This window comes from Vombatus ursinus, unplaced genomic scaffold, assembly GCF_900497805.2.
Source record: "Vombatus ursinus unplaced genomic scaffold, bare-nosed wombat genome assembly UNPS02014821.1, whole genome shotgun sequence".
Classification (NCBI taxonomy): domain Eukaryota; kingdom Metazoa; phylum Chordata; class Mammalia; order Diprotodontia; family Vombatidae; genus Vombatus; species Vombatus ursinus.
The window spans coordinates 11,940,472-11,967,524 of NW_020954599.1; the positions used below are offsets into that span (position 1 = coordinate 11,940,472).

General features: G+C 38.0%; 1 protein-coding gene across 2 annotated transcripts in view; it reads right to left on the bottom strand.

Moving 5' to 3' along the window:
* The window catches only part of TBCK (TBC1 domain containing kinase), a 256,604-nt gene that overhangs the window by 51,865 nt on the left and 177,686 nt on the right, over positions 1–27,053 (bottom strand). The gene's annotated exons all lie outside the window — the stretch shown is intronic.

Sequence of the window (27,053 nt, forward strand, 5' to 3'; positions counted from 1 at the left end):
CTCTCAGACAGTCAAATTTCCTCTCGTAGCAAAATAGATGCAAAATCTTTCTCTCCTCCTCTGTTTCCCCTCAAACCAAAGAGGGAAATAGAAAGCAACTAGATATTCCCGAGACGTTTCACTTTCTCAAGTTATAGATGGCAATGAAGGGCAAGGGTTCAAACAACAGTAAGATTCAGCTGTCTTTCACTGAACTTCCTGGTAGCCGTTTATTCAGCTAAAGAGGAAAACAAAGACCCTCTTCCAGTCAGCAGGCTTTCAGTGAAGAGGCTATGAAGTCTTTCTGTCAGCTCACTCTCCGGACAACTTCTTCACGGATTTTTTTTTTTTTTTTAAATTTTTACACTCTCAATTCCTCAAATCAGAGCCTTCTGGTGGTCAGTAATTCAACTTTACCTTATGAGGTAAAACTCAAAAGGCATGAACCCCCAAATTCTTAATCTCCACATAGTCATCCGAACAATTATTTGATTTACAACTTTGGTAAGTTAGGACTTTTAAAACTCTAAAAAGTCATCTGCAATTGGGCTGATGGCCAGTGATGTCCTCTACCCATCATTACCTCAGTCACTTATTTGTTTTCAAACACTGGTCCAAACAGTACATTCATCTGAAGGGCAGTTTTCTCTCCAGTCTTGCTAACCCTACCCATCTTATCTGAGATAAGCTGAATTCTTCACAAGTTGATTTCATCCTTTCTTGTTACACAAAAGTTCTTTTTCTGCTCCTTTCACCAACCAATCTATTCACCTACATAAGAAGTACCTTCCACAAGGATGAAAAAGAGAAGCATAAGAGGAGATAAGATAAAAATTTAAATAGAAACTATTCATTTTAGTGGTTAAATGAAATGCTTCATTTGGAAAGCTCTCCTCTGCTTTTTCTCTTCAACTGACATCTAAATTGATTAGTGTTTCTACTTTTCTTCATAAAACACTAAAAATGCAATGAAAAGTGCTTGTTGGCTGAACTTTGGAGAATACTTAATGTAGCCCTAAAATTTTTGCCAACAAAAATGTAAGTGACAATGTTATCATAATTGAGTATAATAAACCAGTTTTGGGATGGCAGATAATAAAATGAGATCTACTTAGGCAGAATATATATAGACTAAGCTACAACTGAATGTCTCATACTATTGAACCTGCATTCTGAGATCATCGTTTATGTGTAACATACAAAGCGTCTTAATTAGATGGTGAAAAGACCTTTTGAAAGAAGGTATTAGTTCATAATTCATCATTAGAGGCACAGTGGATAGTGACCTGTTCTCATAGTCAGGAACACCTGGTTTTAAGTCCCACTGCTGAAGTTTTATTTTATTCTTTAAGCAATGAGGACCCTAAACAGGGCAACTAGATGATGCAGTGGATAGAACACTGGGCCTGGAGTCAAGAAGACTTATCCTCCTGAGTTCAAATCGAGCCTCAGACACTTACTAGCTATGCAACTTAACCCAGTTTGCCTTAGCTGCCTTATCTGCAAAATGAGCTGGAGAAGGCAATGGCAAACCACTCCAGTATCTCTGCCAAGAAAACCCCAAATGAGGCCACAAAGAGTCAGACATGACTGAAATGACTCAACAACAACAAAAAAATGAGGACCCATTGAAGGTGTTTGAGCAGGGAAGTGATATGATCAGACTTGTGTTTTAGGAACAGTATTTTGGCAGACAGAATGAGGAGGGGAAACATCTGAAGAAGAGTGACCAATCAGATGCTTATAAAGAGTGAGAAGTGATAAGGGTTTGGCTTAGGAGGGATAGGTATGTGAGTGGAGAGAAGACCTTGAATATAAGAGATATGAGCAGAGATTTGTCAAGACTTGGCGAATGTTTGGTTATTTGGGATGAGGAAGAGTGAACAGCTACGGATGATGTTGAGATTTTGAACATGGATAACTGGGAGCACGATCATCAAGAGAAATGTGTCTGTGAGGTTTCCTTATTTTCTTTGGTATTTACAGCTAATTCCACTTAACAGCAAGCAATCTCTAATGTGATCAGAATGTCCCAAGGAAAGGAATGTTCAAACTCTCTGTTGTCAACATAAGAGATTGTTAAACTCTTATAAAAGGGCAAAGACAATCTTCTGTCCCCAAGGCATTTATTTTAATTCACCAGAAAATAGCCTACAAATATTTAGGGGAATATGATGGCACAGGAGTATTACAATTACTACCTTGTGCAGCTGCAAATATTTCAAGTTTCTTTGTAAACCCGTCATGGGTTCCTGATTTTAGGGAGGTTAAGTGTCTAGAACTTAGACAACCAGCCCTAAAGCTAGAAATTGCTGAGTTACACTTTGAGGAACTGCTTGGACAATTTGCATTAACTTTTAGCTGGAGGCAAAATGCCTATGATAAAAGAATATAGTCTGATAAATTTGGCCATTCCCTTTCAACAAGGTCAAACTGGTTAGCACACACTAACCACACACTCATGTTGAAACTACAGGAATTTAGGGGGTAAAGGAGTTTTCCTTTCCTGATTTTTATCAGATTTTAATTTTTATGCTAACTCCAATCTGGATGGGAAAAAAAACTGGATTATGACAAAAAGTTCTAGCAAATTTTCATATGCACAAGAAGAATGTGTGATACTGACATTATTTGTACAAGAGGCATAATAATTTTAACTACAGTCTAATGAGACATGATAGAATGAAAATAGACAAATCACTGTCATATTAATTTAAGATTTCATACTACTATTTTAAGATTCTTGTCCTTTAAAAATCAATTGTACATTTAATACTTTACCATTGCTTAATATAGGTTTTACACAGTTAAAAATTCCAAGGCAAGAAAGGGAAAGTTTGATAAATGAATTCCAGACAATAATTCTTTTGGTTAATTTAATCTTTAAAATGTTCCAGTGACTGATGTGAAGCTGAAATCCAATACCTGCTACACTTCACTATTATGCATCCTGTTATGAAATGAATAGAGGTTTGCAAGCGTATTTCTTGGCATCTCTAGCCATAGTCGAATATGAATGGTTTTGAAGTGTTTTGGGTATATCAATATGGAATTAATTGCCCTTAAAATGCCCTATGGAATGAAAGAAATGGCACAGCTATAGGCTTTGTGGTTAAATCCTACAATCTCATTTAATTGAAATTCCGATAATATTATAAATAATAATAATATCACATATAGTAGAGGCATAGTAGAGAGATTACTCTTCAAAGCCAGGAAGACTTATCCACATTTGTAACATAACTTTCTGTATAACACTGGCAAATAATTTAACCTCAGTGATAGTTTATCTTCCTGAGAAGGTACCCACTTTGGTAGAATTAAGTTTCCTTTCCCAGGAATTCCCTATAGGCATGAATTCACAAGTCTAGTCCCTAATCCTATTCCATCCAATTAAGAATCAGCTAACAAGCAAGTAACAGAGCATAAAGAACTAAGAAGTTACCAAACACTCCAAAAGGAGAAATTATAGTGACTCATTCTTAAGAGTAGTAACTATAATTTTCCTTTCAACTAATCAGGACCATTCAAAATTCTTTAATGGCTTAAAATCTTTCTGATTTTTAAGATGCTTTCCTCTTTACTGCAGCAAAGTGAAAATGGACTGACTTTTTGGTATTAATACTCCCAAAGCTTACTTACCTTGTTTTCTTCTTATTTCCCTGCCAAGTCATAAGGTTACTCATACTATAAATTCTTGGCATATACTAACATGTTAAAGATACCATACAGATTCATGTGTAATATTCGACTGAAGTACAGCATACTGGGCAGACGGCCCTGGCTTTCAAAGCTACATAAACAGAGATAAACACAGAACCTATACTTCAATGTAAACCCAAGGCAGATAAAAAGAAACTAGAAAGAGAGTAAGGTAATTAACAACCAAAATCTATCTTCATCTTCTATTCAGAAATGGAGCAAAGTTTTTTTTTAAATTTTAAATCACTTTATTGCTTAGAGTGATCAGAAATCTAAAATCTATTGTGTTGCATACACTTCCTTTTCTGTAGTTATTTAAAGAAATTCTGAATTTAATAAACATCAAAAGAATATTTCATATATAAAATAGAGAAAAAGAGGATTATATGTGAAGCTCATGAATCTATATGATATATGGTTTGCTATTTTAAAAATAAACAAATTTGAATGAATACTAAATTCAATGAATTGTTATTTTCAAAGATGTTCTCCTCATCTGTATTTCCTTCTTAATGTCCTTTTGCTCTCTTCTGTGCATTTAATGACCCTTTTCTTTTTGGGAGAATGTAATTTCTGGCTCTTCTTCCAATTAAAAAAAATCTACCCTCCCTCCAATAAAAAAAAAAATACAATCCGTGAAACAAGCAATTGTCTGGTATTTAATCCTTAGAATCTACTGGATGCTAAGGGGTATAGTAGATAGAGCTGGCCTCAGGTGGTAAAACTTGGGGAACAACTACCTCTGAAACATATTGGCTGTGTGACCCTGGGCAAGTAATTTAACCTGTGACATGTGGTGTGGTGGACAAAGAGGAAGCCTTGGAGTCAGGAAGACTAAAGTTCACATCTCCATCTGACATACTGGCTATGTGATTAAGGCATGTCAATAATCTCTAGATGTCCTAGGTAACGTTCTAAGACCATGAGTTGCTGCTGATCTGTACTGGTGGAAGAAGTGTTTATACCAGGTGTTCACTACATAAATTAAATCAGATCTAGAACAAAAACAACTTCCTCCCCCTCTCAATTATCATAGGTAGGGAGTGAGGAATGTTCAATCCAGCTGAACATTCAACTTTGTGAAGGTCCTGGTGCCTGGCTTGCTTGTAGGGGAAGTCATCAATTCTTCATCTTCAAACTACTTGCCCTAAATACAGTATCTAGAGGTAGGATTAGGAAAAGACAGAGGTAATCAATAGTTGAAGTCTCACCTTCCAAAGAGGTCTTTCCTAGTGCCTTCCACTAGTGTCCCTTCTCTTTGGGATTATCTTTCATGTACTTTGACTAAGTGTACAAAAGACACATCTCTTACATACACAGTTGTTTGCATGTTGACTAATCCCATTAGAATGTGAGCTTCATGAGGGCAGGGGCCATGTTTTTTGTTTTTTTTTGCTTTTCTTTGTATATTCAGAGCTCAGCGCCAAGTCAAGAACATTTTAGTGCTTAATAAATCCTTCTTGACTGACTGACTGAAGAGAGTTAGGCTTGCAGTTAGGAGAGACTTAGGTTCAAATCCCATCTCTGATGCTTAATAGTGGCTTGACCAAGTCACCTGACCTCTCAGAGCTTCAGCTCCTTATCTGTAAAATGAGAACAGCAATACCAGCAGGACAGATCTCCCAGGGCTGTTGGTAGAATCAAATAAGACGACAGAGGTAAAGTGCATGGGAGGCAGCAAAGTTAACAATAATAACAACAATGATAATTAGCATTCACATAGTCCTTCGAGGTTTGCAAAGCATTTTACAAATATTATCTCCTTTGACACAACAACCCTTGGGAGGTAAATGCTATTATTAATCTCATTTTATAGATAAGGAAACTGAGGCAGATAGAGGTTAAGTGACTTGCCCAGGGTTAAATAGCTAGTAAGTATCTGAGGCAGAATTTGAATTCAGGTCTGGGTTCAAATTCTGTCCTTGATGCCACTGTGTGACTTCTTGGGTCTCAGTTTCCTCATCTGTAAAATGAAGGGCTTGGACTAGTTGCCCTCTAAGGTCCCTTACAGTTCTAAACTTATGATCTCATGTTCTTATGGTCTGCAAATCTTAAAGTGCTATATACACATCAGTTATTATTCATTTCCAAATCCAAAACTGTTATAGAGAAACACAAAATGGCACAAGGCATAAGGATCAGATTTTAAGGATAAGAAAATACGGAGGTCACCAGGGACAGGAAAGTATCAATAAACATTCATAACTAATTTAAAATCTCTTGCCTTGGAAATAAAGAATTCTAATCATGTTTTGTTGAGTTTGCCATCTCAAACTATCTAATAAGTAATTTTTCTCCTAATATATCATTTCCAGTCTTCCCAAAATAGTCTTCTGGAGTGCTGAATTAAATTACACCACAATTCTGGAACTGCAGGAAAGATAATTTGTATTCAATGATAAAAATCTTGCCAACTCTAGGCTCGAGGTACTGTGTTTTAAACAATAATATTCAGAGAAGTAACATGCACCAGGGTTTTAATACACGGGGGAACAAAGGGCAGACCTTCTTTCTGTGTTAATTTCTGACATCCTTTTCTTCTTTTTTGGTTGACCATTGTACTTTTCAGATTGGCTGTTCCAAATCTCTCCTACTCAAGTCACTTAAAAATACTAACTCCCCAGTCATATCAGCTCTGTTGAGAAAATAGATTGTACCTGATCTAAGGCTCCTTCTTTTCCCCTTTACCTCAAAACCCTTGTACATAATTCCACACTTTCTTTTTCTCTATGCCAGTTCTCAGGATGACCTGACTCTTCTATCTGCCAAAGCCAACCTCTCTGATGGGCCTTTGATCTCCTCCTCTCTACTACAGGAGGCTATCTCTTCGAACATTCCTTTCCAGGATTCATTTTCTTCCTTATCATGCATTCTGTTTTAGCCAAACTGCCCTCATTCAATTAGTCAATAAAATCAACAAGCATTTATTAAACGTCTCCTAAGTGCCATATACTGCGTTAGGGTACAGGGAATACAAAGCATGAAAAAAATTCCTCTCAAGGAGCTTGTTTACTAGTCCCTGAATAGAGTATTCCATCTCTCTCCTCTGGGCCTTTGCAAAGGTACCATGAATGCTTGTAAGGCATTCCCTCCTCACTTGTGCCTCTAGGGATATTTAGCTTCCTTCAAGGCTTAAGGGTTACCTCCTATAAAAACCCTTTTCTGATCCTCTTACTTTTTAGTTCTCTCTTTCCCTCCCTTTCTCTTCTCTCCTCTTGTCTGTCTGTCTCTTCTTCCCTCCTCCCCCTCCCGTACTTACCCATCCTTATGGTAGCTGTATCACTCCAGTAGGATGTAAATTCCTTGAAGGTAGGAGCTTATTTTTCATTTTGGTGCAGGGGATAGAACACTTAACTTGGAGTCTAGAAGACCTGAGTTCAAACCTGGTCTCAGACACTTACTAGCTGTGTCACTGTGGTCCTTAACTTGCCTGCCTCAGTCTCCACAACTGTAAATTGAGAGTAATAATAGCACCTACCTCCCAGGGTTGAGGTGATAAATCTAAAATAATATTTGAAAAGTGCTTTGCAAAGCTTAAAGTACTATAAAAATGATACTATTATTATTATTTCTAAAAGTTCTTTGCCTAGGTGCTTAACAGGTATTTTGAAAATTGCTTATTGATATGTTTACCAAACCTTTTCTCATACATGCACAAATTACATATTTATGAAACACACAAACATTGGCCCTAGACAGGTAGCTCTAGGTGAGGCTTTCAAATGAGGGGCCTGGCCGCTAAAGCCTGAGACCTTAAAAATTTTCCTTTTCTTCTCCCCCATATTCTTCCTGCCCCGATTGTTATGACGTTTTCTACAAGGATAGGATTTAAGAGAGGGCACAGTTTATTTCTTATTATTGATTTTTGCCATGTATGGCCCTGGATGACCGTGGACATACCCCCAAGTAAGTACTCCAATGTCACTGCTTGGGTCATTAACTACCTTATAAGTTGATTTAATAAAATCACCCACCTTTGACTTCCAGGGGAAAACCATAACACAGCGTACTGGTTAGGAACTTTAGCTTTTTATCTTTATATGTATTAGTCTTATACTGATTAGTCATTTCCATGGTATGGACCTGGAAATCCCAGAATTACAAGGAGACAATGGGGAGATGGTCAGGAATTGCTTTTACAAAAGGGAAGAAATGAAGGGTGGAGAGCAGGGTGAGGACTGAGTGGATACAAACTGGCAGTAAGGACAAGAGGAGGGGCTCCTTAACACAGGGAACGGGCAGGTCTAGGCAGCTGAGTGGGGAAACAGGTTGGGGCTTTTGCTCAAGATAGAAAAGACAAGCTGTTGAAAAAAAAAGTTAGAAAAACTGTAAAGCTAGTAGGCTGATGACAAGAACCACATGCAGTAACAATGCAAATCATGAAATGATGGTAGGAGATGAATATGAAGAAATTTGGACAGGCTTCATTGCTGTTTCTTGTTTGGTCACAGAATTCTCAAAATCACCAGAACAGTATGTACTCTTAAATTTTAGGCTCTTACCTTCCTGGAGAAAATGTAGAAAAATCTTAATTTGATGTGCTTAATGAATGAGGAGTCTTCTTAAGTGAATAAACCAGATAGTATTCTGATGGAAGGGGCAATGGCCTAAAGTTCTTAAGAACTGGGTTTCACTACTATTGCATTGTTGGTGGAGTTGTGAACTGATCCAACTATTTTGGAGAACAATTTGGAACTATGCTCAAAGGGCAATCAAACTGTGCATACTTCTCCCCTCCCCCCCTCCCAAAGCAACCGGGGTGAAGTGATTTGCCCAGGGTCACACAGCTAGTAAGTGTCAAGTGTCTGAGGCCAGATTCGAACTTAGGTCCTCCTGACTCCAGGGCTGGTGCTCTATCCACTGCGTCATCTAGCTGCCCCATGTGCATAGCCTTTGATCCAGCAATACCACTACTAGCTTTGTATCCCAAAGAAATAAAAAAAAGGGGGGAGGGGTCGAGAGAGAAGGACCTATTTGTACAAAAATATTTATAGCAGCTCTTTTTGTAGTGGCAAACAATTGAAAATTGAAGGGATGCCCATCAACTGAGGAATGGTTGAACAAGTTTTGGTATATGAATGTAATGGAATACCATTGTGCTATAAGAAACGATGAGCAGGCAGGTTTCAGAAAAACCTGGAAAGATTTACATGAATTGATGCAAAGTGAAATGGGCTGAACCAAGAGAACATTGTACCCAGTAATAGCAACATTATATGATAATCAGCTACTGATGACTTAGCTCTTTTCATCAATTCAATGATCCAAGACAATTCCAAAGGACTCATGATGGAAAATGCTATCCACATCCAGAGAAAGAAATGATGGACTCTGAATGCAGATTGAAGCATACTATTTTCACATTTTTGTGTGCTTTTTCTCTTTCAAGCTGTTTTTTCTTTAACAACATGACTAACGAAATATGTTTCACATGACTGCACGTGTTTACTTACTGTCTTAGGGAGGGGGAAGGTAAGGGAGGGAGAAAATTTGGAACTCAAAAAATTTTTTAAAACGAATGTTAAAAGTTGTCTTTATATATAATTGAAAAAATACTATTAAAAAGAATTGGGTTCTAGTTCTTTTTGTAGTTCTACTGCTAACTTTAGGCAAATCACTAAACATTCCTGTTCCTCAATTTTCTTATATGTCAAGTAAATTATGAAAAATTATAAAATTACAAAAAAAGAAAGAGTAAGTTTAGTTAATTCTGAGGTCTCTTTTAGTTCCTGGAGTCTGCTCAAAGGGGTTAAAATAGAAAACTTTTTGTTCTTTCATAGTCTCAAAGAAGGTTAGAGTTGGGTGAAATCATGAAGGTTGTTTTTAGGTCAACCCTCTTATTTTACAGAAGTCTATTTGACTTGCCCAAGGTCACCTGTTTAATTATATTCAATTCAATCAGTCTTTATTAAGGGCCTACCAAGTACCAGGTGCTGGGGATTCTAAACAAATACAAAATGGGGTCTGCCCTCAAGGAGCTTACATTCTAAGGGGTGGGATATAAGAAAAGATTGTATACTGATACAGAAGAATAAAGTATATACAAAACAAATATAAAGTAATCCCTGGGCTGGGGAGGAGAACTGGGAGAATCAGAAAAAGGATCCCTTTGTGAAGGAGGTAGCACCTAAATGGAGGCTTAAAGGGAGCTAGAGACTCCTAGCTAAGGAGAGAGAGCATTATAGGCATTAGGGAACAAAAAGGGCAAAGAAAGACACTACAACAGGAGCCAATGAAACTTTTTGAGGATGGAAGGAAAATCAATTTGGTAGCTGTATGAAGGATACATTGGAGAGGGAAGACATTAGAAACAGAGATATCAATGAGAACACTACCTTGGTAGTTCAAGCACAGCTAATGAAGGCCTGAACTACAGTGGTAGCCATTTGAATCCAGAGAAGGTGATGAGAGCCTGAAGAGCTCTGGTTTTCTGAGTGGGTGCAAACAGTAGCAGAACCAGTATTCAAAGTCATTTGATACTAAATCCTTTGACACTAAATTCAGTTTCTTCCCACTATACCAAAATCTCTATTGCTAAAAACCTCTAAAATATGAATGAACCACATCTTAGTGAATATTATAGAGTAAATATGAAAATAATTTCTTTAATGATCCTGTGCTACTTGAAGGTCATCACTCTGATATTTATTCATTACTCTATAGTACTGTATATATAAAAGCTGAAAGAGACTGAGTTAGATTTATGATTCCTCCTTCACCCTCCCACTGCTACTACCCAGTTATACCCTAAGAGTTTTTTCTTTTAAATTGCTTTCTTGTAGGAGTTTAGTTAATTGTTTACTGTGTTTTTCTCTTATAATGGTAAACACAGAAAAAATTCTGGTTAATTACAGGTTCTGGCTAGAATAATTCCATTTAATTTAACATGTCCAAATCAGAATTCATTCTATCCACAGACTCCTTTGGGGTCTATGGACCCCAGATTAAGAACATACAGAAAATAGTGCTTGAGCTGAGTCTTGAAGGACATTAAGGATTCTGAGAAGAAGACGTGAGGAAGAAGTACATTACAGGCATAGAGGACAGCCAATGCAAAGGCACAGAGGAAGGAGATAACAGTATTTTGTATGAACAGTAAGAAGGCCAGTTTGGCTGGACAGTAGAATTGATGATGGGGAGTGATATGTAATAGAAAAGTAATTTGGGGCCAGGTCGTAAATGAGCTTTGAAAGCCAAGAGAGGGATTTACATTTGACAGGGAGCCACTGTAGTTTGAGGAGGAGGGGTATGGCAGAGTCAGATATGCACTATAGGAAAATCATTTTAGTATCTGTGTGGGAATTGAAGGGGGTGAGACATGAGACAGAGGGATCAGCTATAAGGCCACTGTGATAGCCCACGAGAGAGATGATGAGAGTGTCTGGGTGAGTGGAGAGAAGGGGACAGATCAAAGAGATTTTGAATATTTGGAAAGGAAAAAGAAGAACTATAACTGAATCTACAAAATAGACTTGGGTTGCTCAAAACTTGGTTTCTTAATTTAAAAAGAAAACTTTCCATGTATTCTTTGGAGCTATATCAAACAGTTTTAACTTGTACTAGCTGTATTCACAAAAGAATAATTTGAGACAAGTCTTCCCATTTCCAAAATAGAGAGACCCTGAGATTCAGAGAGATTACACAGCATAGTGTAGGTAGTAATCTGACATATATTATTACTCCCCTTGAGTTGAAGGGGAATGGCAAGCTATTTTTGGATGTGATAAATCTAAGATTAAGAACAAATCACTGCTAGGGCACTACAGAGTAAACAGCCAAGCAACAAAATGTTGTCATCCTTTCATAGAAAGAAAGAAGCAGAGCAACATGGATGTCTTTCAAAGTACTACTTCATTTTTACTAGCTTTGACTTCTAGGAGAAATGGACTTAAACCAGGGTCAAATTCTACATATTTTACTGGTAACCATAGTCTTGTAACATACTGGCATCTACACCGTGTAAATATTTGGGTAGGCAATGAAAGCACTTAGAAGACAAACACATGCAGCTTTAAACAGGGGAAAAATCTCAAATACTCAAGGAAACCAGCTAGTATTATGTAGTAATTATAACAAAAAAGCTTTTTGAAATTTTCATATGGAAAAATTGCAAAGTATTTAAATATATCTTCCTATCAAGTAATGAAATTTAAATTTTTTCCATGGTAAAAAGTATTTGATAGCATTTTTAATTCAAAAGCTAAAGTTATTCTCTTGTGTTCCTAAAGCATGTTTACTTACTCCTGCTCATGGGACCATCTAATCTTTCGTCATTTATGACCGCTCCTCCAGAGAAAATTAATGGCTTTTCAATGTGTTACTGGGAACAAATGGACAGTAAGTTGGGCCAAGAATTAAACTGAACAAGGAGAGGGAAGCAGGCTGGATTGCCTCTGGGGAACTACAACGTTTTCTTTTTTTTTTTTTTTTAAATGATCCCAAACTTCTCCCTGAAACAAGGGTTTGGTTTTTTTTTTTTAAACCACCAGTATTCTTACAATGATGTTGCATGGCTGTAGCTCAAAGAATACTATAATCTCTGAGAAATTAAAATGAAGGATCATCCCATAGACAATGGAGTGTAAATAGGACGCAACACAAATAAATATAACTGGTAGGTTGTGCTATGGGGCAAGTTTGGCTTTAGGCCTCTTTATGAAGATTTCACCTTTGGAATAAGGGCAGTTTCTTGTAGCTGTTCAGTCATTTCAGTTTTTTCAGTCATGTCCAACTCCTCGTGGCCCCATTTGGGGTTTTCTTGGCAAAGATACTGGAGTGGTTTGCCATTTTCTTCTTCAGCTCATTTTCCAGATGAAGAAACTAAGGTAAATAGAGTTAAGTGACTTGCCCAGGGTCACACAGCCAGATGCTAGACTGAACCCAGGTCTTTTGACTCCAGGCCCAGTGCTCTATCCACTGTGCCACTGAGCTGCCCGAAGGACTTTTTCACTCTTTCCTAAATTCTATCTTAGTAAGCTGCAGAAGTGGATTCTCTCTTAGTCAATGCTTTTACTATGCTCCTCACCAGGGACAAAAAGAAAAGAGACAATGAAAAGAGTAAACCTACCTGAGGCTTGTATTAACTAGTTCTATTTACTCCAGATTCTCCTGCAAATGGTTGCTCTGAATCATGTGGTTTAATTTCCTCTATAATTGAAAAGCTTGTAAAGAGTTATTAATTTAAAAAAAGCCCACAAGGATCTCACTCATATAGCTCAAGCCCTGAATTGAGTCTGGGAAGAAGTCTTTCCCTCTCATTCCAATAATCCAGACAGAACATCTATTCTCTTCGTCTTTCTGTGTGAATATGACAATCCATTCACTAGCTCACTCCACTGAAGTATCCAGTACACATATCACAAAATAGTTATAACTGGTCATAATTTGATATCAAGGGTAAGACAGCTTTTAAGTTACTAAAAAAAAAAATCCAGAAATTATGAATATCTTCAAGAACAGAAAAATCTTGGCAGACATGCCTGCTATCTGCAGACAGAAGGGAAAGAGTAAACTAAACGCTTCACTATCCTATTACATATCTCAGCCTGTTCCCAGTGATTCTCTTTCTCAGTAGGTTTGAGTAGGCAGAGGTGGAAAGTTGGGAGAGAGATAAGCCATCTTAGTACCACAATCTTAGTTTCACAATGTCAAATGTCTTCTGGAGCATCTGTGTGCACCTGCCTGCCTCTCTATTTCTCTGAGTTTCTTTCTGTGTTTGTCTCTCTCTTTCTATCTAAATGCCAGCCATAGTCACACTCTCCTGCTCCTGAAAAATGAAACCATAATCCACATGCAGAGCTTTTCCTCCCCATAAGAGGGGGACTTACGGTGTCCATTTAAACTACATTTCTGAGAAGTCCATGAAGCTAGCTCTGTACCTCCTCTATGTGCAGAGGGTCAGATTTACCTCAGTGCTTGGTTACATAAACAAGTAATTCCATGGGAGAAGTACTATCTAAGAAATATTTGACTAGAAAAAAGAAACAATCATGTACAGAGAACAAGGGATAACTGATAGCCAATGCTCAATTCACATCCATGGAATATAAAGACAACTCCAGGAAAGCCTCATTGGAAGGAATATCCATTCACATTGATGAGACTACAGAGCTACAGAGTTGCTGTGTTGACCTCATTTGTTGTACGTGTGTGAAACCTGGATGGTAAACCAGAGCTATTCCAGGAAATTGAATGGTTTCCAATTGAATTGTCTTAGGAAGATCAAACTAACCCTTTGGAGCAGTAAATGCTACCTTGTCAGCCCAAGAGAGAGGGGGTAGCTTTCAAAAGCATCTAACTTAAAGCCCCAAAGGTGTATTTCATTATGTTGAAGATGTAGGCTGGTAGAATGTTGAGTGAAAATACATGCTCTATTATCAAAGGAAAGTCCTTTTAGTGACCCCTATGGGTTAAGACCAGAATTACTGAAGATAGAAATAATATTATAACAAGGCACAATTAGAATATAGTCAACCCCAGTCTCTGATTCACCCCTTCTCCTTATTCTTAGAATTGGGTCAAAAGGAATTTAAATTACACTTAAACCTTCTCATTACACCATGTTGGGATCTCTGCTAAAGTTAAAGTCTGGGTTAAACTACTCTGCAACATGATCTGTGCCTCAGTTGTTACAAAATGGGGCTCCAGGGATAATAATTATGCATATTTAATAAGTAGAAGATATTTACTGAGCTCCCATTATGCGTCAAGCATCATGTTTCACTAGCACCACCTTCCTGCATGAAAGCCTTGCTCTGGAGCTGTGTTGTCCTGATAAGAGTTCATTATTTCTAATTAGCCTCAGATCCCTAACCAACAGTGCTGGTATATGTTTAACAACCAGCTCTATTTAAAAAAAAAAAAAGTGTGCAGGCAGGACACACTTTTTTATTTTTGGGTGAGGCAACTGGGGTTAAGTGACTTGCCTAGGGTCACAGAGCTAGAGAGTGTTATGTGTCTGAGGCCGGATTTGAATTCAGGTCCTCCTGACTCCAGGGCTGGTGCTCTAGCCACTGCACCACCTAGATGCCCCCAGGACACACTTTTAAGTTTATTCTGCATTATTAACATTTTCTGCATCACTTTCCCAAGTCTAGACAATCAAAACAACAAACTGAACATTTATTTATGGAGTCTGCCAATTTCTGTGGTGTAAATACTGACACTGACAATTTAACAACAGGCTCTGGTGAGGACTGGCTTGTGCTGGCTCCAGCACACCATGCTTCATCCTGGCCATCTTCCTGACATGCCTCATGGCCCTGCCCCTCTTTGCATTTCTTTTTCTGGGAAAAGTAATTAAATTTAAACTATCATTGCTTCTGGAAATAATTAGTCAATCAACCAACATGCATTTAATTAAATGCTTACTATATGCTACCCACTGCAACCAAGCACTGGGGATACAAAGAAAAGCAAAAATGGGTCCTGTGCTCTGAGAGCTTACATTCTGATGGGGGAGATAATATGTGCAAAAATACATCTAGACAAGATATATGCAAAATATAGAAGGTAACCTTAGAGAGGAAGGTACTATCAGCAAGTGAGGCCACCTTCATGGTGGTTGGAACAAATTATTCTCATCTACCCATTCTGCTGGGGGAAGTCTTCACATGCTTAGGTTAGACATCCCCCTAACCCACCAAAGGGTCTGAGGCCTGTCAATTACCCTCAATCTCCAGGATTTTTCTCAAAGATCTTTACAGCTCTAAGCTATCAGACAGGATGAGATCTGAGTAGGTGGAAGGCATTCCCACAATGATGAAGACTATGATCCTTTAAGCACTATTTTCATGCCATAAATTTCAAAGCTGACCTGTGGGTATTTACTGCTGCTTTCCTGGGTGTCCAAATTGTTAGTGCCTGCTCTTTCCTTGGGTACTGCTTGACAGTAGTGATCATATATCAATATTTGGTAGCAACCTCAGGACTATGTAAATTATATTATAAAACTACACAAGAAAGGGCTCTAAAATTTCATAATTTATAAATAATATAATAGAATCACTGAGAACTAATGTTTATTATTACAAATAATATACCTCTATTCAACTTTTTTTTTTGTTGTTGCTTTTTGGTGAGGCAATCGAGGTTAAGTGACTTGCCCAGGGTCACACAGCTATTAAGTGTCAAATGTCTGAGGCTGGATTTGAGCTCAGGTCCTTCTAACTCCAAGGTTGGAGCTCTATCCACTGGCCCGCCTAGCTGCCCCCAACTTTAATTTTTGTAATGTAATTATTAAATTAGAGAGAGATCTGCTATATTTTTATATTCCTCCATATAACTTCACTTTAGTCAGTCTTTGTTAGCAAAAATAGCTAACACTGACTTAGGACAAGAGTAGGAATTGGCAGCTAGGTGGCACAGTGGATAAAGTGCTAGGCCTGGAGTCTTCCTGAGTCCAAATTCAAATCTGGCCTCAGACACTTACTAGCTATGTGACCTTGGGTGAGTCACTTAACTCTGTTTGCCTTGAAGGCTAAGTTTCTATCCTTCTTTTTGGTGGGTACTCTATATCTTCCTGGGGTAGCTACATGGTACAGTGGATAGAGCACTGGCGCCTGGAGTCAGGAAGACCAGAGTACAAATAAAGCCTCAGAAACTTACTGGCTATGCGACCCTAGCCAAGTCACTTAACCCTGTTTGCCTCAGTTTCCTCATCTGTAAAATGAGCTGAAGAAGGAAATGGAAAACAATTTCAGTATCTCTACCAAGAAACCGCAACTGAAAACAACTGAACAGTGACCACCACAAAGAACTGGCCTCTCCTTTGGGTCTTGCTGGACAGTCCCTTAAAGCTTACAAAACAGGTGCACATTCCAGTCAGAAGGCCACATACATATTCTCCCTGTTATATTTTAACCAAAATACAATGGATTTAGACAAACTTAGCATTTTGTCGTAAGATGGGGAAGAATAAAAATGAAAGCAACCCCTAGAAGTATTAGAGCATCAGCTCTAAGGCCATTTCTAAGACTTCCATCATCCCCCACCATTACTGACCTTCTCCTTCAAACCTCACATAGAACTGTATTCTGCTCTCCTCTATTATAATTCTGTAATATGATATAGATGAGTTGCTACCTGCATAGTAAGCTTCTTGAAAGGAGGGACCAGTTTTCTACAAACTTTGTATCTCCCCTAATGCCTAGGCCAGTGCTCCGAACCCAACGCAGGCTTAGTGATGTCTACTTTGTTCTTTTGTATTGTTCTGTACTGTATTATTACCCGGTGGAATTGGTCTCTATGAAAAGACGGAAGCAGTTGGATATAAAACGTTTGAACTCATGTTTGAAATGTCCAGACCGAGGGCGAGGAACCTGTGGCCTTGAGGTCACAATTGGTCCAGGCTCTAATTAAAGTTTCATCTCAAGCGGCTGTGTTTAAGAACTCCTTGAACCTCACCTTAAATTGTTACAATCACTCCAACTTTCAAGTTCCCCTCCAGGACAGAACATTCACAAAGTTCCATGATGCCGTAGAATGCAGGCACTCTGAACACACAGGACACTAGAATGTTAGGACGGGGACTCAGTGGTGCTACAAATACCCTCAACAGAAGAAAGAATGTGGCTACCTCCGTAAAGGGCTCTTCATCAAAGTACAGCGTGTGTTAGAAAAAACCCAAATGCAAACAGACAAAAGCAAGTGAAACTACAATATTAATTCTGGTGAAGGTCACTGACTGGACAAAAATTAACTCATGGAATGGCTTTCTCCTGGGACCTATCCAAATTTCACCGACTTTTCTCTATTTCTCATCCGTATTTTGTATATATTTAAGAACGTGCACTTCGTTTCCCTTGATAGAAGCTGAGTCCTTTGTTTCATTTCTACCCTGGTAGCTCCACAGCAGGCACTTAATTCAGTGTTTAGTGACTGACTGAATCTTTGAGAGGGTTGAGGGAAGAATATTAACACGGAAATGGATAAACACAAATGTGATCATTAAGAGCTAACAACTATAGGGATCAGGAAAGCCCAAATTGGGATGCTGAACGTTCAAGAAAAGCTCAACAGCTTGTAACGGACCATTAGCCATGCTATTCAAACTTACTGCCACGCTTGCTTGGGAGCCCAAAGAAGTGGCCGCTGGGTGGGGCAGTGGATAGAGCACTGGATCTGGAGACTGGAAGACTTAGGTTTGAATCCAGCCTCAGATGCTTACTAGCTATGTGACCCTGGACATTTAACTTGTTTCCCTCAGTTTCCTCATCTGTATAATGAGAATAATAATATCACTCACCTCCCAGTTTGCTGTGTGGATAAAATGAGATATCTCCAAAGTGCTTTGTAAAACTTACAATACTATATAAATGCTAGCTATTATTATTGTTAAAAAGTAAAGGATATAAACAACATTCCAGTGTACAGCTCCATATATGCAGACAATCACACCCAAGGCAACAATCCTCTGTGACCTCAGAAAATGACCTTAAATTCATCAGAACTAAGGAGTTGGGGCTAAACAGATAAGAGGGTTTATGCATGGAATACCCGGCACTGGAAAGAAAAATTCTTCCATCAGACCGAATTGAGAAGACCTCTTGACTCTGACCCACATTTCCTCAATTCATGCTTTGCTGTTTTAGGTCAAAAGACAGGCAATTCTGCTGCCTTTTAAAGAAAAGCCTAGGTTTGGGTCAGCATGCCAGGGCAGAGTCAGTTCCACAAATTCGGCAGCCATTCCTTGGTGGCGATAAGCTACGGCCAGGCACCTCACTTGAAGAATTCTAAGAATTTCCCACCCTTCCCACAATCAGATGACCAGAGCATTTATTTTAATACCCACTCTTCTGCCAAGAGCTCACTTGGATTCATGAGCTTTTATCGGAATAGGCAGAGGCACACTGTAAGAATGAACACAGCTGTGCCTTGGGAAATAATTGATGCCAGAATAAGAAAGAAAAACATTAAGCCCAGCTATGTTTCATGCTGATTTACATCTCCAAATATGGCATTACTGAAAAATAAAACAAAAGCCAATGACCAACCCAACGATGAGTTTCAGTTCCCACCCTCTGTCCCCATGCCCCCCACTCCCCTCCCCCGAAAAAGCAGAATAGAAGAAAAAGAGAGGTGAAGAGAAGCACACACCCCTGCATACTCACATGTAAATACATAAAAACATGTGTACAAATGATTAAAGAAGACTATATATACATGATATTTGCATCAATGTCCCCTTAAGTGGCTGTTAGTTCCAAACATGGCAGTACACAAAAAGAAAACAAAGGGCAGTAAACAACTTAACAATGAGTTTTGTTTTTTCATCCCAGAATAACAAGGGATAGAAGGAAAAGAGAGGTGAATAGATGCGTGCACACATACACAAAACATATGTTAGTGTGTACGTGTGATTACAACATACATAGACATTAGCTCTAGAAATAGCGATGAGTGACTACCTATACTAGAAAAGAGGGCCTTCAAAACTCCAAAACTTTATAATCATAGAATCAGAATTTTAAAGCTGGAAGGGACTTTCAGGGACATCTAATCTAGGCTCCTCTCCAAACCATCAATGGATTATGTCAACTTTTAAATGGAGTGAATAGCCACCCACCTAACCCTTGTCCTGATCAAGGACAGATAGACCAGAGGGTGAGTTTAAATAGGGTTCATTCAGTGGGGAAGATGAGGAAGCCCATACTCTCTTGTAGCTTCATATTTTACCTAATTATTCTTGTTAACAAGACACAAAACTCAGTTGTTTCTAAATTGTTGAAGGACTGCATGTGTTGGCAGGGCTTTCTAAATCTGGGTGCCCTTGCAAAGAGTTTTGGTTGCCTGGTCGTCAGCACATCAGAACAGCACAGCACACCTGCCCTGCAACATGTTTTCAATCTAATGGTTTCCTTTGTACATTAGGGGCTCTTAGCACATCCATCCATTCATCAATTCAGACATTAAGTACTTCCATGTGTAAACACAACACACATCAAAAGGTTACTTCAAAAGTCATATAACAATTAGTTTTGGAAACAAAGGAAGATGCAAGAATAATTTATAACTCTTCCGGACCTACCCAACATCATTTTAATACACAATCCAACATGAAAACAGCAGTCAATGGTAATAATAATAACAACAGCCAGCATTTACACAGTACTTTAATGCTTGCAATGTGCTTTACAATTCACAACTGCTTCATGAAGTAGATACTATTACCGTCTCCATTTTACAGGTGAGGAAACTGATACTGAGGTGTTATGGAATGGACCAAAACGTTGAGAACCAAAGTCAAACTAAGCAGAGTTTATCAATTTAATGATTATTATGAAGACAGTCTTGGGAATCCTGGGTTCGTCTTGGCACTAACATTTACTGTGTGCCTGTCACTTCTAACTCTGATTGTGAGAAAATGTCTTAAACTCTTCGTGTAAAAATTTCTTCATTAACCTTCCCCCTCCCTCCATACTTTTTTTTTTTTTTTTTGGTCTACACCTGTGATTTCCTGGGTATAATGAAACCCCTAACATGGAAACTCTCTTTACCAGTGAAGATCAGCAACTAGCCTGTAACTTATTGTCCTACAAAGTTGCCTGGGGGCACTGGGTTTAAATGATTATATCCCAGAGCTCAGGATTTGATCCCAAGCTTTCTTGATCCTGCCCGATCAAGCCATCTCTAAAATGGGAAGAGTAATATTTTCACTCCATCCCTCAGAATAGTTGAGGAAAAAACTCTTCAAGCTTTTGATAAATATTAGGTGCTACTGTATGCTGTAACTAAACATTGCATGTTGAAGTCAGCTCTAAATTATACACTCTTACATCGGGCAGGTATCACCTACTAGTGCCTAATCTTGCTTTCCAAGTCTATTAGGAGTTAATATCCCTCCTCCACCCAAAAAAAGTTAAGACCCTATTAAAGAATGTGGTTTGTTGACATTTCAACTCCCACTTCAGTTTTATGTGTAGAAATGCCTCTGCTTTAGGAAAATTTTTAAGAGAAGCTAAACCTTGTATGATATTAGAATGAGAGATAATAGCTTGCATAGAGATGTGAAACATTTATGATTTAGTAAAGTGAACAATTTTCTATTTCCTTTGGGAACAAATGATCAAAATGTAGATTCATGGATAAGTGATAGGAGAGGGATATATTTGGAAATAAACATAAAATAATAGCAAAATCTATTAAGAAAAATGTAAATTTCTAGAATATCACACATTCTCAATTCAAATATAAGTTCAAAACCATTTTTAAGTCAAATGACTTTTGACTTGGGAATTTTTCACACTGTTGTTTTGCTCCATTAAAGCAAATAAGTTTGATGAATAATTAAATAAACCATTAAGTAAATAATCATAGAACTTATAGGAAGACGTGCAATTTACATTGTATTTGGAAAGGATAGTTATTTTTGAAGTCCTATTTGGACGGTGACTTCTAACAATGTCTTACCATATGGTATGAGTCAATTTCATAGGTTTTTATAGGATTTAGAATAAAACACTGTGTAATACCACTAGAGTATTTTTCCATTCAGTGATTTTTTTTGTTGTTGTTCATATATCTTAAAGGAAACTTTCTGACAATGTTTATAATTCTTACTACATTTCTTAAAAATCCTTCTCAAGAAGTTTCTCTATTACCTCTGCATCAACTCTGGCCTTAGAAGAAAAACACAGTTCTAATCAATAAAGCCAAGTTCTTTGAATGTCCTCCACCCCTTGTTTCTCTGGCATATAAAGCCTGGCAGCTTACTGAGATGCTCTGACTTCCTCTCTGGGCAGGGCTGTGGAGGTGGTGTTGAGGAGGGATGGACTGGAATGCTCTAACAACCGTGGCAAGCTAATGAGGGAGGAAAAGGAATTTCTTTTCCTATGATGAATCCCCAAATCTCCTTGACCTTGCTAGTGCAGGACGAACCTCATTTCTCTAACTAGACCCACTCTTTTTTTAAACTTTCACCTAGAATTGAAATTAGGCCTACTTTAATCGCTTCTAAACTCTTAGGAATTTAAGGAAAGATGTTTTGGGTCTTAATGGTACTGGGACAGAAACACAAAGCAAGTATGGCTCTAATTACATATGTCAAGGTATCCAACCAAAGCTTCTGTTTCCAATTCATCTACAACAATTAGGTGAACAATTACAGTAAACAAGTGTGTGTCTTTCATTTGGTTTCTCATTCTGCTTTCAATGTGCCAGCTGACTTTTTTTTTTTGAAAGAAGGTCCAAGGATCTGTTCTCTCTAAACTTTTGTTTCAACACCAAATAATAAAAAATGCTTAAGCCCTGAGAAACCCACAAGGGTGTGTATATAGATATACACACGTACATATTCTTGTAGACCTGAGTGAACCGAGGAAAAAGACAACGTCAGAAGCTAAATGTTGAGAAGCTGTGACCACGAGGGTAAATTCTGACACAAGTAAAATCCTTACATTACTTAAGAAAATTCATAGGATAAACGTGGAACTACAAGGGATCTGAGAGGTCAGTGACTATAACCCCCAACTCTCCCATTTTATAGAGGAGTAAAGGGAGGCTCGGAGACACTAAGTAACTTGCCCTGGGTCACACAGGTACTAAATGTGAAAGGCAATATTCAACTCTAGGTCCTCCTGACTCCAAGCCTGGCATTCTCCACTATACCATGATACCTGTTTTTTTCTTGAGTTTACTGATCCTCACCAAGGCCCACTTTTGACCGATAGGCAGTAACATTTCAGCAGCCATGGGATCACAAGATCATAGATTCAGAGTCCAACAAGACCTCAGGGGTTACCAATGGACATCCTTATTTTACGGATGTAGAAATAAAAGAGCGTTAGCCAGCACCTGCTCACTCAGGTACTATTCTGAGGCTAAATGAAACACTTGTACATCACTGAACAGTTAACAAAAGGAGGTTTACTTAGCTTTGACAGATCAAGAACACAGCAAGTTCTTAGCTTCTGTAGACAAGTCTCCTCTGTCTCCATATGGAAACATCTCTGGTCAGCAGGATAGGGCATGGCCTTTATCAATTCAGCTGGGCCCCTATTCCACATGGAGGAGTGAGGAGGGCACTTTTTATGCCCTTAAGTGACCAACACACTAAGTCAAAGGATACAGGGGCCAATCAATTCCTATGGACAGCTCTATTGCCTTTTAGGGAAAATTAATCCCTCTTATAGGGAGAGGGAGGAATGCTGGAAGATTTTTATCCTACTACAGAAGGCCTAAGAGGTGAAATCACTTGTCCAAGGTCACACAAAATAGTAGAGGAACAGAAGGGAAGAAGCATTTATTAGGTGCCTATTATGTGCCAGGGCTAATTACTTTACAATTATTACAATAGCACCTAGGAAGTAGTTGCTATTATGATCCCCACTTTACAGCTGAGGAAACAGGCAAGCAGAGGTTAACTGACTTATCCAGGGTCACATAGCTAGCAAGTATTAAGGCTCAAATTTGAACTCAGGTCTTCCTGACTTCAGGTCTAGTACTCTATCCACTTTTCTGACTAAATCTAATATGAATGCAAAATTATCCCTAATAAATGCTTAACTAGCCCAGAAATATAAAGTGTTTTTCATTTACCTTAAGAATAGCATACTCAGAGCATATTTTCCAGCTGAATTATTGAATATCATTAAGGACTTACGTATTCCTAAAGTGCCTAGGACAGTGTGCTTCACATGTTTGTATACCACTGAGGGATAATTTTATACACACACACCCACACATGCATGTACTGCCTGGAGTCAGACATTTATAGGTGGGAAATAAAGTTGAACTCTCAAACTCTAATATATCTGTGATCTCATCAATGTGGGTATTCCCTTTATTAACGCTAGCTGTGATTCCACATGCCTTCCCTTGTGGTGGGGGACTCTTGTCTGTGTCCTCCCATAAACTCATCACAGTGGGTCCATCCAATGTGCCTTTTTTCATAGATAATAGAGCCTTTTGTTTCATACATGAACATTATATTCTTCTTCTTGCATTTTTCCTCAATGGGTAAATTGTACTCCCAATCTTCAGACTCTGGTTGGCCAGTTCAACTCAATAAACCACACTGAGCCCAGTGCAGGAACTAGGTTGTACAGGCAAGGTAAGCGGCCACTCGGTGCGATGGAGAGAGGGTACCTCTCAATATTACTTTTATAAATTGAATATATTTTAATGACAGAAAATTTCACTCAAAGAATATAGCTATTAATTTTGTTAAAAGTTATGGCACACGTCATAAATACAGGCTCAAAGTCTGCAAAAGAGAGTCAAACAAAGGGGACATGATTTTCAGTTGCCTAAGGCATACAAATCCCTTGTATAAGCTCTGAATGTCTACTATGTGCAAAGCACTGCACTGTTTAAGGCAAAAAGTAGATGAGGGATGCCTTGGCACCAGATGAAATAATTCTACTGGCACATTCTTTAAGAATTTTGGGATCAAAATAGCACTAAAACAAAAAAGTAAAGGTCATTTGAAATCCAAGTCTAAATGATGTATTGGGTTGGGGTGGGGGATGGGGGGGATGACACTAGATGGCCTCTAAAGGCCCTTCCAGCCGAAAGATTCTGATTCTATGATCAGAAGCCAACAGATTAGAAAGCAATAGAAGTTGGGAGGCCCTCTTTTCTGGAATGGATACCCCTCTATCACTGACACTGGAGCCTCAACAACAGAAAAAACAACAGCAGCAAAACCTCACAATCCTGGGGAGGAACCCAAGAATAACAACGGACCTATTTCTATGACCCATATGATTACAATTATAAATGATTTGGAAATACAGGGTCTTCATAGGATTGTAGACTTAGAGTGGGAAGCAGTCTTTAGAAATCATTTATTCTCACAAAGACCTTTGCAATTTTAAAATATTAAACTATAAAACATCCATAACTCGGGATGTCAGTGTGATAGCTGTAATTGTAAACCACTTTTAAAAGCAAGCTGAATTTTTTTCTGAGAGAGTATATGGAAATCAGTTCTACTCTACCTACTACAGAATCAAGCGACTGTATCACTTAACCTCTCAAAGCCTCAGTTTTCTCATCTACAAAATGAGGATAACAACAATTACAGTGCCTTCCTTATAGGGTTTGTGAGGAAAGAGATTTGTAGATTGCAAAGTACCATATAAATATGAGATGTTATCAATATGGTAATCTTGTTATATCCCATGGCCACTTTCTGTTTATCATAGGATCTGAAATAAGAATATACTATGTTTGACTGTATGATGGAGCTTTTCTAAAGTTTAATAAATTAGCTTTTCCAAGCTTTCACAGATTTCCATCATTCCTGCATTCTAAGATATCAAGTACAACTCATGTTCTTCATTCTGTCAAACAACTTCTCCCAAACGACTACCCCTTTGCTTAAGCAATTATTTCCCTTAGTACAAGAGAGGTGTTAACTTCCTAACATTAACCCATTTGCAGAAAGCAATTCAAACTTTCCAAACAAACATTTTCATTGCAAATATATTTATAAATATTTATTTAGTAGTCGATGTTTTTTATTTTATTTTATTTTATTTTTCAGTGAGGCAATCGGGGTTAAGTGACTTGCCCAAGGTCACACAACTAGTATGTGTCAAGTGTTTGGTCTGAGGGCGGATTTGAATTCAGGTCTTACTGACTTCAGGGTTGGTGCTCTATCCACTGCGCCACCTAGCTGCCCCTAGTAGTCTATATTTTGATTTAGCATTACTAGCCTTTAGTGTCCTATATTAGTACATGTTTTCACAAATATGTTTAGAAGAATATTATTCACTTTAGGATCCAGGCTTTTAGGAATTTGTAACCATCTGTATCTGTCAAGGACCCCTTTGGCAACCTGATGATGCCTATGAACCCCTTATCACAATAATGCTTTTAAATGAATAAAATAAAATATATATGATTACCAAGGAAAGGAAAAGTTAATGAAAATAAAGATGTTCCCCCCCCTCCGCCCCCTCCATTAAAGTTCATAGAGCTCCTGAAATCTATCCATATATCCCCTTTTGGGGTCTGTGGATCCCAGGTTAAGAACCTGTTCTAAGAAAAAGGATTATGCATTATTGATCAGAGAAATGCAAATTAAAACAACTCTGAGGTACCATCTGACATGTATCAGATTGGCTAATATGACAGAAAAGGAAAATGATAAATGTTGGAGAAGATGTGGGAAAATTGGAACAGTAATGCATTACTGGTGGAGTTGTGAACTGATCCAGCCATTCTACAGAGCAACTTGGAACTATGCCCAAAGGGCTATAAAATCACACATACACTGTGATCTAGCAGTGCCACTACTAGATCTGTATCCCAAAGAGATCACAAAAAAGGGAAAAGGACCCACACGTACAAGAATGTTTATAGCAGCTCTTTATGTGGTGGCAAAGAATTGGAAATTGAGGGAACACCATCAATTGGGGAATGGCTGAACAGTTTGTGGTATATGAATGTAGTGCAATACTATTGTGCTACAAGAAATGATGAGCAGGTGGACTTCAGAAAAACTTGGAAAGACTTGTATGGTCTGATGCTGAGTGAAGTGAGCAGGATAGGATAACATCGTCATACAGCAACACTGTGCAATAATTAGCTACGATAGACTTAGTTCTTCTCAGCAATACAATGATCCCAGACAATTCCAAAAGACTTACAATGGCAAATGCTATCCACATCCAGAGAAAGAACTGTGGAGTCTGAATGCAGATAGAAGCATACTATTTTCACTTTTTTTTGTTTTTTGTTTTTCTTTCTCATGGTTTTTTCCTTTTGTTCTGATTCTTCTTTCACAACATGACTAATGTGGAAATATGTTTAACATGATTGTCCATGTATAACCTACATCAGATTGTTTGCTGGCTTGGGGAGGGAGAAAAATTTGAAACTCAAATTTTATAAAAATAAATGTTGAAAAATGATCTTTACATATAATTGGGAAAATACCATTAAGAAAAAAAAAAAGAAAAAAAGAAAAGGTATTATGCCTGTTAAACAAAATCAGGGTTATGTTTATGTGGCCCTAATGAATAAAATTTGTTGTTGATGGAGAGGCATATAGGATAAATATAATCATAGATGTAATTCACTATTTATATGTATGTAAAGAAGTGAAGGAACCCAGGAAAGAGGTAGAGGTTGAAAAATGAATTTATATGTGTGTGCATGTACATGTACATGTACATATATATATATATAAAATCAGAAATGTCTTCAACATCCATTAAAGGAGAATGAGAATGCATCAATATAGTTTTTTAAAATCCTTCTGTATGTTTACTTTTTTAAGTTAAAGTAACTCCATCCACCTTACTAAGTTTGACAAGATATGCATCCTTTTATGCGGACAAATTGTAAGACAATTTTGTAGAAAACAATTTTTTAAGATATGTCTAGCAGCTTAAGACATTTTTTTTTTTTGGTGAGCAAAATTG